The sequence below is a fragment of the Lytechinus pictus genome, chromosome 3 (assembly GCF_037042905.1).
Source record: "Lytechinus pictus isolate F3 Inbred chromosome 3, Lp3.0, whole genome shotgun sequence".
In the NCBI taxonomy this organism is placed as follows: domain Eukaryota; kingdom Metazoa; phylum Echinodermata; class Echinoidea; order Temnopleuroida; family Toxopneustidae; genus Lytechinus; species Lytechinus pictus.
The window spans coordinates 80,120,333-80,134,130 of record NC_087247.1 but is presented as its reverse complement, the minus strand read 5'-3'; positions in this window follow the sequence as shown (position 1 = coordinate 80,134,130).

Genomic DNA, 13,798 nt, shown 5'->3' with positions numbered 1-13,798 from the left:
GCGAATACACTCTTAAAAATATTGGGCAAAAGTGCTCCATGAGGGTAATTGTGTGTCCAACCAACATTGGGCATTTCTTTTGGGCATTTTTATTTATCCAGTTTGATGAAAATTTTGCCCATTCTAAAGTAATTGCTGCTTATTTTTTTTACCTTACTGGACAATTGTGCTTCCCGTATTGGGTAAAATACAGCCCAAAATTGGTTGGACACATAATTACCCTGGTGGTGGTAAAAATTTTACACAACATTTTTTTACAGTGTAGTAACAATAAAGAGCACTTTTTTTACCGTATTCACTTAAGGGGGAAGATTTTAACCCCCCTCCAAAAAAAATTAAATAAATAAAATGCTGCCAATGTTGCTTTTACAGTACAAACTTTTACCTTTATTCTTCGTTGGAAGCGATGCCACGTCTTACACTCTTAAAATGTTGGGCAACATACTCTCCACACAACAATTATTTAAAAAAATATCAAACTCTGAGTATTTTTAAACCAAGTCACACATTATTGGTTTCAAACTATCCAGAATTTGATAAAGTTTTAACCATTGTTGTGTGGAGAGTATGTTGCCCAACATTTTTAAGAGTGTAGCCTCTCCCCTGTTCACACCCTCTGCGTCACATTCATGTTGTTATTCCTCTACCCAAAAATCTTATATTGTCTGCAAGGGACCATCCCCTGTGTCCACTGGCGTACCTAGGATTTTCCAGAAGGGGGGCAATTTTTTTGGAGGATATTTCGTCCGCGAAAAAATTTGACAAGCAAAAAAAAAAAAAAATACAAAGAGGTCTTCAACCACAAATAAAGGATTTCTTACCACACACAAAAAAAAGGTCTTCAACCAAACCAAAAAGGATTCCTTACAAGAAACAAATTTGACAAGCAAAAAAAAAAAAAAAAAAGGTCTTCAGGTTCAAAAGACGGGGGTACACGTCTGTTTTTATTGCATTTTTACATTACAAATTATTAATTTGGCTTCTCAAAAGGGGGGGGGCACGTCCACCGTATCAGTTGTCACTCGTCAGGGGGGGCAGGGATACGTCCCCTGCATGGGTTGTGACTCGTTAGGTACGCTAGTGCCTGTGTCGTTTGAGGAAGGTAGACTGAATTTGTACTCTATAAATGGCCTGATTGTGTATTGAAGATTCATCAGCAGGACCGATAGCACAATTTGAATATTATTTGTCTCAAGACTCACATGGTGAACTTTGTCTATACAGACCAGTCCTTGTCATTGTAATCAATTAGGAGAGCAAAACGTCTCTTTTTCATCGAAGGAGAAAAAATGTATGTCCATGGGTTTGCAGTTCGAAAGCGAGGCAATAATGTTACCCTATACCATTCCTCATCCGTGGCCTAAAGATAGAACCCCCGTCAAATGACATCATCGTTCGCTTCCTTTATAAAATTATCTTCATCTGATCTCTATACTCCCACAGGAATAGTGATGTGAGTTTCTTCAACATGAATGTGTTCAGTGCATGTGGTATACTTGTTTGATATCAAATAAGAAATATCAAATAATATCACAATTAATACATAAGCGCACAATATGGATGATGATGGAGTTTTAGTTGATGATGACGGCGGTAGTGATATTGAAGATGATTGAAACGGTAACCACATTACCGTTCAAAATATGGCGGTGACGATGACGACAACAAAAATGGTGATAGTGCGGACGACGATAAAGATATTGTTTGTATTTAGATCATTTGCACATCCAGCGTGCACATCTCAACGACCTTTTCTTTTAAATAATTGTTCATAACATGATTATGTAAATACATTTTAAATCTACCACTATTTTCACTTCAAGGTCAAGTTGAACTCATTTTAAAGTCGATTTAAGACAGACAAAACAGCATGACCGAGCATATATATAGTATGCAATAAGTTAAAAGTTTGGAAGTGGTCAATTTTTACCATAATGCAGTGATATGAATATGATTAACACAAGCTGTACGCCTATATAATGTCACATGTTCACTAATACACTGTAAAAAAAATATTGGGTAAATTTTTACCACCACGAGGGTGATTATGTGTCCAACCAATTTGGGGTAGTATTTTACCCAATGCGGGAAGCATGTTGTCCAGCAAGGTGAAAAAATAAGCAGCAATTACTTTAAAATGGGCTAAATTGTCATCACACTGAATTTCAAATGTTCCAATTTTAATGGAATAGTAAATAGTTATAATGATAATTAATAGTAAATAGAAAAGAAAGAAATTACTTTCTATTGAAGAAAAATTGGTCAAGAATAATTATGGATGATTTCTTCATGCGATACTTTTGGAGCGAAATTTCATACAATAAAATATATGAATTATATTTTTTGTTGTAAATTAACAGATTTTCATGACCAACAGCTCTCAATAGCCATTTCTTAATTCTTTCTCAATATTTTCGACGACTACTATACATTTACCTACTAATCTGTACTTCATCTGAATTTATCTTTAATAAATTGGAGATCACAGACAACCATCAAGTGTATTTAAGTACTAATTTGGGACCCTCCTGTCGAAAGACAACCGGTTGAAAATGTTGCGATATGGGTATTAGATTCCGCAACCACGCAGCATGCACCTGAGTCATACTAAATGTTGTGGTAATGTGATCGAACTTATCATGACTTTTGGTGGCAAAAATAGAAAAAAAAATGTAAATGTCAATAAAGATTTTTAAAAGAAAATGACGTATAACACCTCCATCATAGCCATGGCCAAATGAACTTTATAGCATATTTAATGCTGTACGTAAATAGCTTCAGGGGTAATTTTGAGGGGAAATGGGAAATCGTAAAAGAAGATGATACTTTTCTATGCCTTGTGATTATATGCTTGAAATTACAGTAAATAATCACCAACTGCAAATCATAAACAACTATAAAACAAGGTTAAAAAATAAAACTTTTTTAATCAGTTCATAACCATTGATGTAGATCGACAAACGACAGGAGTGAATATCTGACAACCCTGCATTGCCTTGGCAATCAGAGAACATAAATAAAGAAGAGGTTAATATAAGAAACATTTCATTCGAAAATAAACCAATGCATGTTGCTTTAAATTCTATATTATCTGCTCATTGATTCACTGTACTTTAATGAGTGTTGTCGATGTTGTTTACACTTAATTATCAATTAGGGGAGCGTTTCATTAATATTTTTCGTCCGACAAGTTGTCAGATCTGACAACTGTTCTCGATTCTGAATGGTTGAGAATGACTGTTTATATGGTAACTGTCGGGACTAGCCAAATAATGTTAAATAAAATGTTTATATTTATTAGATAACTGGTTGGTACACTTCCATGTATGATCGCATTCAAGTAAGATTTTAGAATCAATGTTACCTTGTAACATGATGATGAAATCATGTATGTAATCTTGCACGCTGTCAGAGGAAGAGTATCAATGATTATATTTCAAATTGGATTGTGGTTGCTTGTCTCGGATTAATATATTGATATGGAGTTCGATGTCCAGCACTCATACACTTTAATGGCTTGATGATGTTCTTAAAAAACTTTCCCTTTATGCTAACTGATTTCCCCCTCATTTTTTGTATCATTAATGTTCACCTATTTTTTAAAAATAATTTAAAACATCGAACCACGTTCTATCATCTTGTTGCAAGAGTGTGTTTTGAGGTTCAGATCGATTGTCGTCTCCCCCAATAATTTTCATAACTAATATATACTTTTATTATTGTCATCAATATAATAGGGCCTGTTGCATAAACAAAAAACTCTGGCTTTTTTTATAAAGTTTTTCAATGCGTTTTTGTAAATGGCACATTTTGTTTGTCAGAGTTTTCTATGTCAAAAGTTTCATGCAACAGGCCCATAGGGTATTGATTTATTGGCCAACAATCTCATTATTTTCAGATAAAGATACTTAAAAATGGGATTTTCTCAACACAGCCAAAGACGTTGTTTTTAGAATAAGAAAGATTATTCCTTATTAGCATTGTTTACCCCTTAAAAGGTTACATTGTGTGTAATAATGCTGTTTCTTTTTATGTGTTTATTGTTATATCTAATAATCATTGAATATTTGTAATAAGATCATATTCACATGGTCATACAAAAGAGAGAGAATGATAAATCAATTCCCTACTGGAGAGAATAATTGCCACCTTTCGCAATCATCACGGACGCTAATATTACGGTCCCCTAACACAAAAGTTGACGCTTAATCATACACTTGATTTTTAAGATTGATTGTACATTATAGTCAATAGAATCAAACGTAGAAAACTGCTCTACAATCCACTGGCGTAAATCCGTGTTGATGGGTGGGGGGGATGACTGAAATATTTTGGCATTTTTTTGCAATCATGTTTTTAGATATGCAAGGAATTGTCATTGATAGGTCCACAGTGGCGTACCGTGGGTCACGGCATTGGGGAGGGGGGCACCAGTAAAATTTTTGAATCACTAAGTGAGTGCGCGAAGCGCGCTAAGTTGCCAGTTATACTGACCTAATAGAGACATTTTAAGGACAATGTCATTAAACGGATATGTATCTCACTGATCAAATAATGCGAGCGCGAAGCGCGAGCTGAAATTTTTTATATTCACACCTAAAAAGGGACAATATAATCAAATTTGTGTAATCATGATAGGTACCTGTCTCGCTAAACAATGCGTGCGCGAAGCGCGAGCTGAAAACTTAGATAATTCAGACCTGAAGTGGGGCATTCTAAGGTTTCTTTGTAGGAATTAACTAGGACCATACGTATTTCATTAACCAAATGATTCGAGCGCGAAGCGCGAGCTGAAAATTTTTGATATTCAGATCAGAAGGGACATTTTAAGGACTGATTTTAGGAATTCATGAAGAGCAGACATATCTCACCAATCCACAAGTGCGAATGTAATCACGTACAGGAAATGTTTCATATATAAGAAGACCTTAACATGGGGCAATCACTTTTGAGTCATGAAGAAGAAGCATATGTCACTACATAAAACAATGATAACTCAAGTGCTAGGAAATATATTTGGTTTATATTGACTTGAAAACGGGATGTTTTAGTACAACAGGATTATATACCTCGTTAAACAGACAATGCGAGCACCAGGAATAATAAAAAAAAGATGTAGGCCCTGGGCAAATTATGTTTCATAAAGTTGTAATGTAACATAACATAATTATAATATAATATAACATTATAATGAATATTTTCTTCTTTCCCACTACGTTTCTCTTCCTTTCTCCCTTTTTTCTCCTTTCCCCCTTTCCCCGTTTTTTTTTTGTCAGCCGATGGGGGGGGGTGCCCCCATGCCCCCGTAGTTACGCCACTGTATGTCCATATGGCAAATACCCCTCCAATATTATTATCTTTTTTACCCCATGATGGTTTAATGGTTTTATTAGAGATTACATTCAAAATTTTTTGACATTCCATCGTAATCCCTTCCCAAAGACCCCAACATTGATGAATTGGAAGAAACAGGGATTTCTCTTAAATGTTATAATAAGGACAAAAGTATTTCGTTTGGAAATGGTGAAATGGCTCTTTATTTGCATTTTATGATTCAATAATATTGTTTTATTTGTTAAGCGGTATTTTAGGAAGAATTTTCACCAGTAAAGCAATTATCTCTTGTGATTTTTTTTTCATTTCTTTCGTAAAAAGTGGGGGGATGTTTGTACAGGCCATCCCCCCCTCCTCGAAAAGTGGGGGGGATATATCCCCCCCATCCCCCCCGGGATTTACGCCAGTGCTACAATCAATGCTAAGATTTGTGTTACAGGGGGGTTACAGGCCCTACAGATATGTTTTTCGTGTGCAAAATTCTTTCCCGCGACACCCGCGCGCCATACATGCATGTATTACGACTGATGGCTGGAGATATTCGAAATGTAGGACCTAAAATAAAATATGACATGGATAAGAAAGTGGTTTTTCAAACAAATCGAGTTCATATTGAGTGATGAAAAACTTACTAAATTAAGGCTTAGATATAGATCATTACAGTCCATCGAATCGATATTGCATTTAATGTGGATTATTGGTGGATGACTGGCAATTGATTCCATGGGTCAGATCACCTCTCTAGCCGAACCCATTTCGCATATGTACACAGCGTATGCAATACGTTTGCATGCGGGTTTCTTTTGTTTCCTTTGTTCACTCCTTCTACACAAACGATACGCCTCTAGCACACGATGTAAAGGGTATTATGTTTTACTTTCCCCAAAAATGGGGGGTTAGATTCAAATTCCGGGGGGACCACTTAAATTGATGAGTGGATACCAGTCACGACCATGGGGTTTCGAAAAGTACCCTAAACAAGTGAAGCAAGTCTATTCCAGATTATGAAAATGCATCTTTTAACAATTATTTGGCTTGTGAAACCCTACAAGTATTGGAAATATTTCATTTTTTTCAGTATTTTAATCATCGTTTTTGACACCTTTATAACGTTACATAGGCCTATACGTAACGAACTTACCCACTCTTTCCATTTTTATGCGTTCTTGCGCCTGGTATCCACTCTTCAATGAAAGTGGGCCCCCCGGGCGGCCTCTCGAGCTCTGGGAGGAACCAAATGTGGATTTGGAAAGTCGTCCTAAATCGGATATATCGCTGTTACCATATAGTAGCAACCAGAATTTTGCACACGAAACGCAAATTGAATGTTTCCGTTCCAGATGCGAAACGAAAAAAAAAATCTCATGTCACACAATTTGCATTGCAGGACAGAGTTTTAAGACCATGACGACGGGCCCAAAAGTCTCTTCTAAAATCAACTAACGTCGTAAATAGGCGTTCGCGTTCTTCCAACGAAAGGTCGGGAATGTCACACATTGCGGGCGCGCCGTGGTCTAGTGGTTCTGTCTCTCGCCTTTCAAACAGAGGGTCGTGGGTTCGAATCCTAGTCATGGCGTGTTTTCCTTCCACAAGAATTTTATCCACAATGTGCTGCACTCGACCAAGGTGAGGTGAATGGGTACCCGGCAGAATTATTTCCTTGAATGCACTGAGCGCCGGTGATGGTAGCTCGAGCTAAAGCCGGGTAATAATAGCCTGATAGCAGCGCTTTGTATCCTCAGGCAAAAAGCGCTTTATATACCCAGCTATTATTATTATTATTATTGCGCTCACAGTGTGTTTACATAGTTGTTGTTATTCACATTATTCATATTTAACAATGATAACTCCTACAGTGTGTATTCACACTTTTTTATATAATGGACTCGGGTTGTAAATATCAGACCCACAGTGCTAAATTTGAGCATTTCAACGGTGTGAAGATAATATTATGTGTTCCACACTTTGAATACAAAGAAACATTGTTGGACGTTCTTTTCTTCCAGCAGGGAAACGTCAAAGGGGGTTGATAGTTTCTTGTTTATAGAATTTAAACGATAACTTAGAATGTATATAGTTATTTTGCTGGTTATTGTATTTAATTCACCTACGCTTGTCAATATTATACAGAAAAATACACATTAATAGTTCAAGTAAATGATCTTCATTAACACAGTCCTCTATGAAAATATAAGAATATAAACACATCGAACTAATTCCCGCTGTCATTTCCTATTCTAATCGCGTTTGAACAGTATCAGTCAAAATATTGTTAGTTTAGGCCTAATTATAGATAGTTACCTCCTTTAGCACTCACATTCACCTGTTACATGACATCGGTTAATTGTATATTATAAAACTGACAAGTTACAATTTTAGAACATCAACGAACTGTATGAAATAATTCCTACTGATTTTAATATTTTTACAAATCCTAAAGCGCAACTAATACTGAGCTATAGTTATCAGACGTCGTTCAGTCACAATGACTCAAGTGTACCAAACAAGATGAAGACAGCTATTTTAATTTCATTGTTTTCAAGCTGAAGTGTTGGCAGAAGCGATTTGTCACAATCAAATTTATTTCCTGTCGAAATGATTCAATTTCACTTCAATTTCTAACGTTTTAACCTCAATAGCATCAAGTTGTAAATTATTTTTATGTTTCTATTCTCGGAATTATTCTATTCTCGGATTTCTCCACGGAACTTCCCCGTGGAATCAACACACATCGTTATATCATGACATGCACAACGACAGGTACAATGATGTCAGCAAATATGTACTTTTTTCATCCCCAAAATAATAAAGGCGTCATTTAGTTCTACTTCTTCCATCATTGACTCATCTTTTTATTTCCAAACTGAGCTTTCCTCGTTCAAAAGTTTATTTTTCTAAGAAATGCCGTATGGCGGGGGAGTAGTTTTCGAACGAAATATGATCAGATATCTTTCCAAACATTGATTATGATATATGATGGTGATGCATGAGGTCAATGAAATGCCATTGCTGAAATGCACAACCCGTGAAGATCATTGCTGTAAAAAAACGGAAGATAAAGAGCTGAGGCGAGCTGGACCCAAGCTGAATGCATTCCAGGAGTTTCCAAAGTTGAAGTTCATACAACATTGAGCAAATAAAATCCCATAACTTCCCCCAATATGTGATATTAATTTAGTATAACTTAGTATGTGAGCAATCTTTATCAGGATAAAGCCCCTAATTTCTCCATTGATTATCTTTTAGTCTTGTCAGAAGTCGATACTTTTTGCTACCCCTTACAAAATAAAAATATGCTAAGGAGGTAGGATGAGTATGAGTACGTAACTAAAGAATGGGTGAGAGATGAAAAAAGTTTAATTTTAAGTTTTAAAAAGGCAGATATAATGCAAACAAGAGGAATGGATTGAAGTAAGAAAACGAAGTAACCTCACATTAGCTTTTTAATTTCATCATATTTATCTGTTTTTCGAACTAAATAAATTAAATTTGATCTGTTTAGACCTGGCACGTCATTCAAAAGAGAAAGCGAAACGTTGATTTTGAAGGGTGTTTTCTACTCGTTTATAGTAGGATATCTTTCATTGGATACTCTAAGAATGATAATGATTATTTTCACTTCGCTTCAATGTTTTATTTACAATATCAAGTTTAAGGGAAACACGATCATTAGCATGCGTGCAGATATTTTGCAAATGAAATGGTATCGTTGTTGTTGCTTCTTTTTCTTACTAGTTTTATGTTTGTCTATGATTGTAGAATGGCAGAATGGCTGTGACCATAACCATGGATTTATTTTTAATATTTAGATTAGAGTAGATGTCATAAATTCAGTGGTGCAAACCCGTGGGAGTTTAGGCTAAAATAGGAGCTTGGTCAGCTGGTTGGAAATGATTAATCATTTTGTGTGTGTGTTGAATTTGATACCTGAAACCATTTTTGTTTTAACTTGTAGGCAACATTATAATATTACGTATTCAGTGTGTAAAAAAATAGAGATAAACTGATATGTTTAAAAACATGCCCCTCCCCCTCATCACTTTTTATTCTCCCTCTTTCCATCATAAGGACAGTTATTGATCAATGTTCAACAGTTAAACACTACATATCAAAACCCAAATACAAATAGTTCAAATAGTAAACATAAATACATGTTAAAAAAACACCCCCACCCTAAAAAGGAAGAATTGCACCTTCAAATCGAGCAGAAATTGCATATCGGAAACATCCTCTGACCTGGGAAAACCAAGAATAAAATAAAGGAAAGCTTTTATTTCAAAACAAACAATGGTTTTAGTCTTTGATACATATCCATATAATATTCTCTGCGTGAAACGTTTGTGTTTTGAAGTTTAACAGGTGAAATACATCAATAGAGTTTAACCCTTGTATCCATTGTATAAACATTGAAGACAATGCGTCACATTCGTGAAGAAAATCAGACAATATGATATATCACACAGAGTTGTGACCTTACATGGTTGGCATCCTCTTGATAAAAGATTATAATATTTGAGTGAAAATGAATGTCGTACTGTGACATAGCAAGCAATCGCGTTCACACTTTTCTAAAATCGGTTTAAAGGGGTGAAGATTGGGATATTTGTTTGTTCCATGCACTAAAGTTTTGTTTTGTTTTGGGTATGTGGCTTATTTTTGGTAATTAAATGCAACATTATTACTTAGTCTTTGATTCCTAGTTGTTCTCAAAAGGCAGGGGTGTCGATCCTGGGGGGGGGGGGAGGCACAGTGCCCCCCACTTTTTGAAGCCCTGAAAAGGTGCCTTTTTTTACGCAAGAAAAATGCCCAATCTCGAACGTGTTCTGTGCCCCTTTCACCCGAGAAGAACCCGTTTTATGTGTTAGCAAGTGCCATTTCTCGTATTAGTGCCAATTTTTAACGGGAAATGCCCCTCACGAAGGTGTTCTGTGACCCTTTCACCTGAGAAGGACCCGTTTTATGTGTGAGTAATTGCCTCCCTGCTTTCTCGTAAGTGTCCTTTTTCGAATTAGTGCCCCCTTTTACCCAAGAAAAGTGCCCCTCACGAACTTGTTCTGTGCCCCTTTCACCTGAGAAGGACCCTTTTTTATGTGTTAACGAATGCCCCTATGAAGGAAAACAAAAACTTGTAAGAATAATCCTACGTGCCTTAAGTTTGATAAGTGATGTGAGTGGGGTACATAATCAGTGGCGTATTGACGGGAGGGGGGCTCTGCGTCTCTTGCCCCCCCCCCCATTCTTCACAACCGAAAAAACAAAAGAGAAAATGAAAGAAATGGATAGAGAGAACGGTGAAATGTGATATTATTTTGAATATTATGTCAAAATCTATCACAAAATTGGATTTTCGTTTTAAAAATGTCAAAATTTTTGCTCGCTCGCTTTGCTCATTCGCAGCTTATTATAATACGACATATTTAGCCCCCTAAACATTTTTGGCTCATTAGTCATTACACCACTGTAGGTAAGTCATTTTTTCTTTGTTTTAAAATAGTGCCCTTTTCGAAAGAAAATGTGCCCTTTTCCCCCTGTGCCCCCCTACCCCACTTTCAACTTCGCTCCGCCGCCCCTGCCAAAAAGATATTTAACAGATCCATACCCAAACTTGGCAAGATGTATGTTTACGTATATAAAAGAAATATTCAAAACTAATTTGTAATCAATATGTCGTGAAGCGCGGTGACAAGTGATTTGGTGCGTTGCTATGAGCTTCAAAAGCTCAACCACTTTTTGATATATTTATTTCAAATTCAAGACTCTGATTTCAATCATTGATCACAGTGTAAGTAATCTAGAAGCTACACACCCTATAGGTGTTGAATTACTGTCACTTGATGGTGCCAAGAAACTGCAATGTTCCAGGGTATCATTATTAGCAACATGAGCAATGTTATCAGCCTTTCGTGGAAACTATAGAAATCTGGGAATTTACAAACAATTTTAGTCATATCTTTAATTATTTATCTATATATTTATTTATTCATTCGTGAACTCATGTATTCATCCATTCATTTACTTTTTTATTTATTCATTTATTTATATTCATTTATTTATTTATTCATTGTCTATTTATTAATCCATTCATTTATTTATGAGTTAAGTTTTAACTCACTTGTTATAATTTCACGATTGAGCTTCTGTTTTCATCGGCTGCATATCTGTCAGTGGTATATTTATTGGTCAATGATTTTGCTCGAAACCCTTCAAAAGACCTTATAATAACAGATATTCTTTTGTTTGTACAAAGAACGGAAATGTCATAGGTATCCAAAAACCAGTCTTTATTTGTTATCATTAATCATCAGTGGCCGCGATACTTTTATGAAAGTAGTTGTGGGGGCGAATATGAACAAAATAAAATATTATTTTCATGTTTACTAAAACAAAAAAAGTGGAAACTAAAGCTGCTCCCGGTTCCACAACACCTAATCGATATTGGAACAACACATATGATAAAACCGAATAGTAAAAGGTATATATTTTACATAGTATTTAAAGCTTTTTGTTCATTTAACATTTAAACCGTTTGAATATCAATACTGGTGCTTTTACGAAAGCGGTATTCAATATTTAGTGAGTCACTCACTTTATAAATTGCTTAGTTCAAGGTTTGTCAATGACAGTGTCGATCACGGATTATGATTGTTGCGCACCCAAGAATAGTGTTTAAAGTATTACTACCAGCATAATAAAGAATGAATATGTGAAGAGCAGTAAATAAAAACATCAAAGAACATCATAATCGCGAATCGCAAAGTATACAAATTACAAGTTATATTAATATTAAATGATTTACTAGCGCCAAAAAAGGCATATTATGTACATGTAGGATTCTGCCTCAGAATTTTTTTGCTATCCTTTCAGCGTTTATTTCCTAAAATATTTGACGGAAAAAAGAAATGTCATCCGTGTTCACATGAAAACATTTCATAGTTACTTGCATCATTCTCTTTTCTCTGGAAATTCAAGGAGATCATGATTTTGCTTGAAGTAATATTTCTGTGTAGGCTTAATCTCAGAGAGCGCATGGGCAATCCAAATACCCAGAATAATACCACAGAAATACCTCTATTTTTATTACTCCGTTTTTGTCTCACCTGCATAGCAGAGTGAGACTATAGGCGCCGCTTTTCCGACGGCGACGGCGACGGCGGTGGCGGCGGCGGCGTCAACACCAAATCTTAACCTGAGGTTAAGTTTTTGAAATGACAGCATAACTTAGAAAGTATATGGACCTAGTTCATGAAACTTGGCCATAAGGTTAATCAAGTATTACTGAACATCCTGCCTGAGTTTCATGTCACATGACCAAGGTCAAAGGTCATTTAGGGTCAATGAACTTAGACCATGTTGGGGGAATCAACATCAAAATATTAACCTAAGGTTAAGTTTTTGAAATGTCATCATAACTTAGAAAATATATGGACCTAGTTCATGAAACTTATACATAAGGTTAATCAAGTATCACTGAACATCCTGCATGAGTTTCACATCACATGACCAAGGTCAAAGGTCATTTAGGGTCAATGAACTTTGGCCGAATTGGGGGTATCTGTTGAATTACCATCATAACTTTGAAAGTTTATGGATCTGATTCATGAAACTTGGACATAATAGTAATCAAGTATTACTGAACATCCTGTGCAAGTTTCAGGTCACATGATCAAGGTCAAAGGTCATTTAGGGTCAATGAACTTTGGCCAAATTGGGGTATTTGTTGAATTACAGCCATAAATTTGAAAGTGTGTTGGTCTAGTTCATAAAACTTGGACATAATAGTAATCAAGTATCACTGAACATCCTGTGCGAGTTTCAGGTCACATGATCAAGGTCAAAGGTCATGTAAGGTCAAAGAACTTTGGCCACGTTGGGGGTATTTGTTGAATTGCCATCATATCTCTATAAGTGTATTGGTCTAGTTCATAAAACGTGGAAATAAGAGTAACCAAGTATCACTGAACATCTTGTGCGAGTTATAGTAGTTTTCAAAATCAGCACTGCTGCTATATTGAATCGCGTGATGCAGGTGAGACGGCCAGAGGCATTCCACTTGTATTTTATTAAATGGTAATGAAAATAATGGTAAAGACGTCGAAGCCCCAGTTTGCCTCAATCACCATCAAAGTTGAAATTGCTTGAATGATCACATGTAATTACGAGGAAAGCATTGTAAAGAAATCTCTTTAAAATAAAGTGATGCATTTCAAATTATATCAAAGCAATATGAAGTGGAAAATTGTGAAACGGCATTTCGCCCTGAACAAATATTAACTTCTGCAATAGAAGAACAGGGATTCTATTACTCAACCCATCCTCCTCACCAGAACAAACTACGCTAAATTTACACACATGATCGCTGAAAATATATCCAGCATTAATATAGTTTTGACGTCTTGATATGATTTTTTTTCTCTGATTTTCGTAGACGGTTACCAAAACGACGACCCCCAAGAGCGCTTTCCGA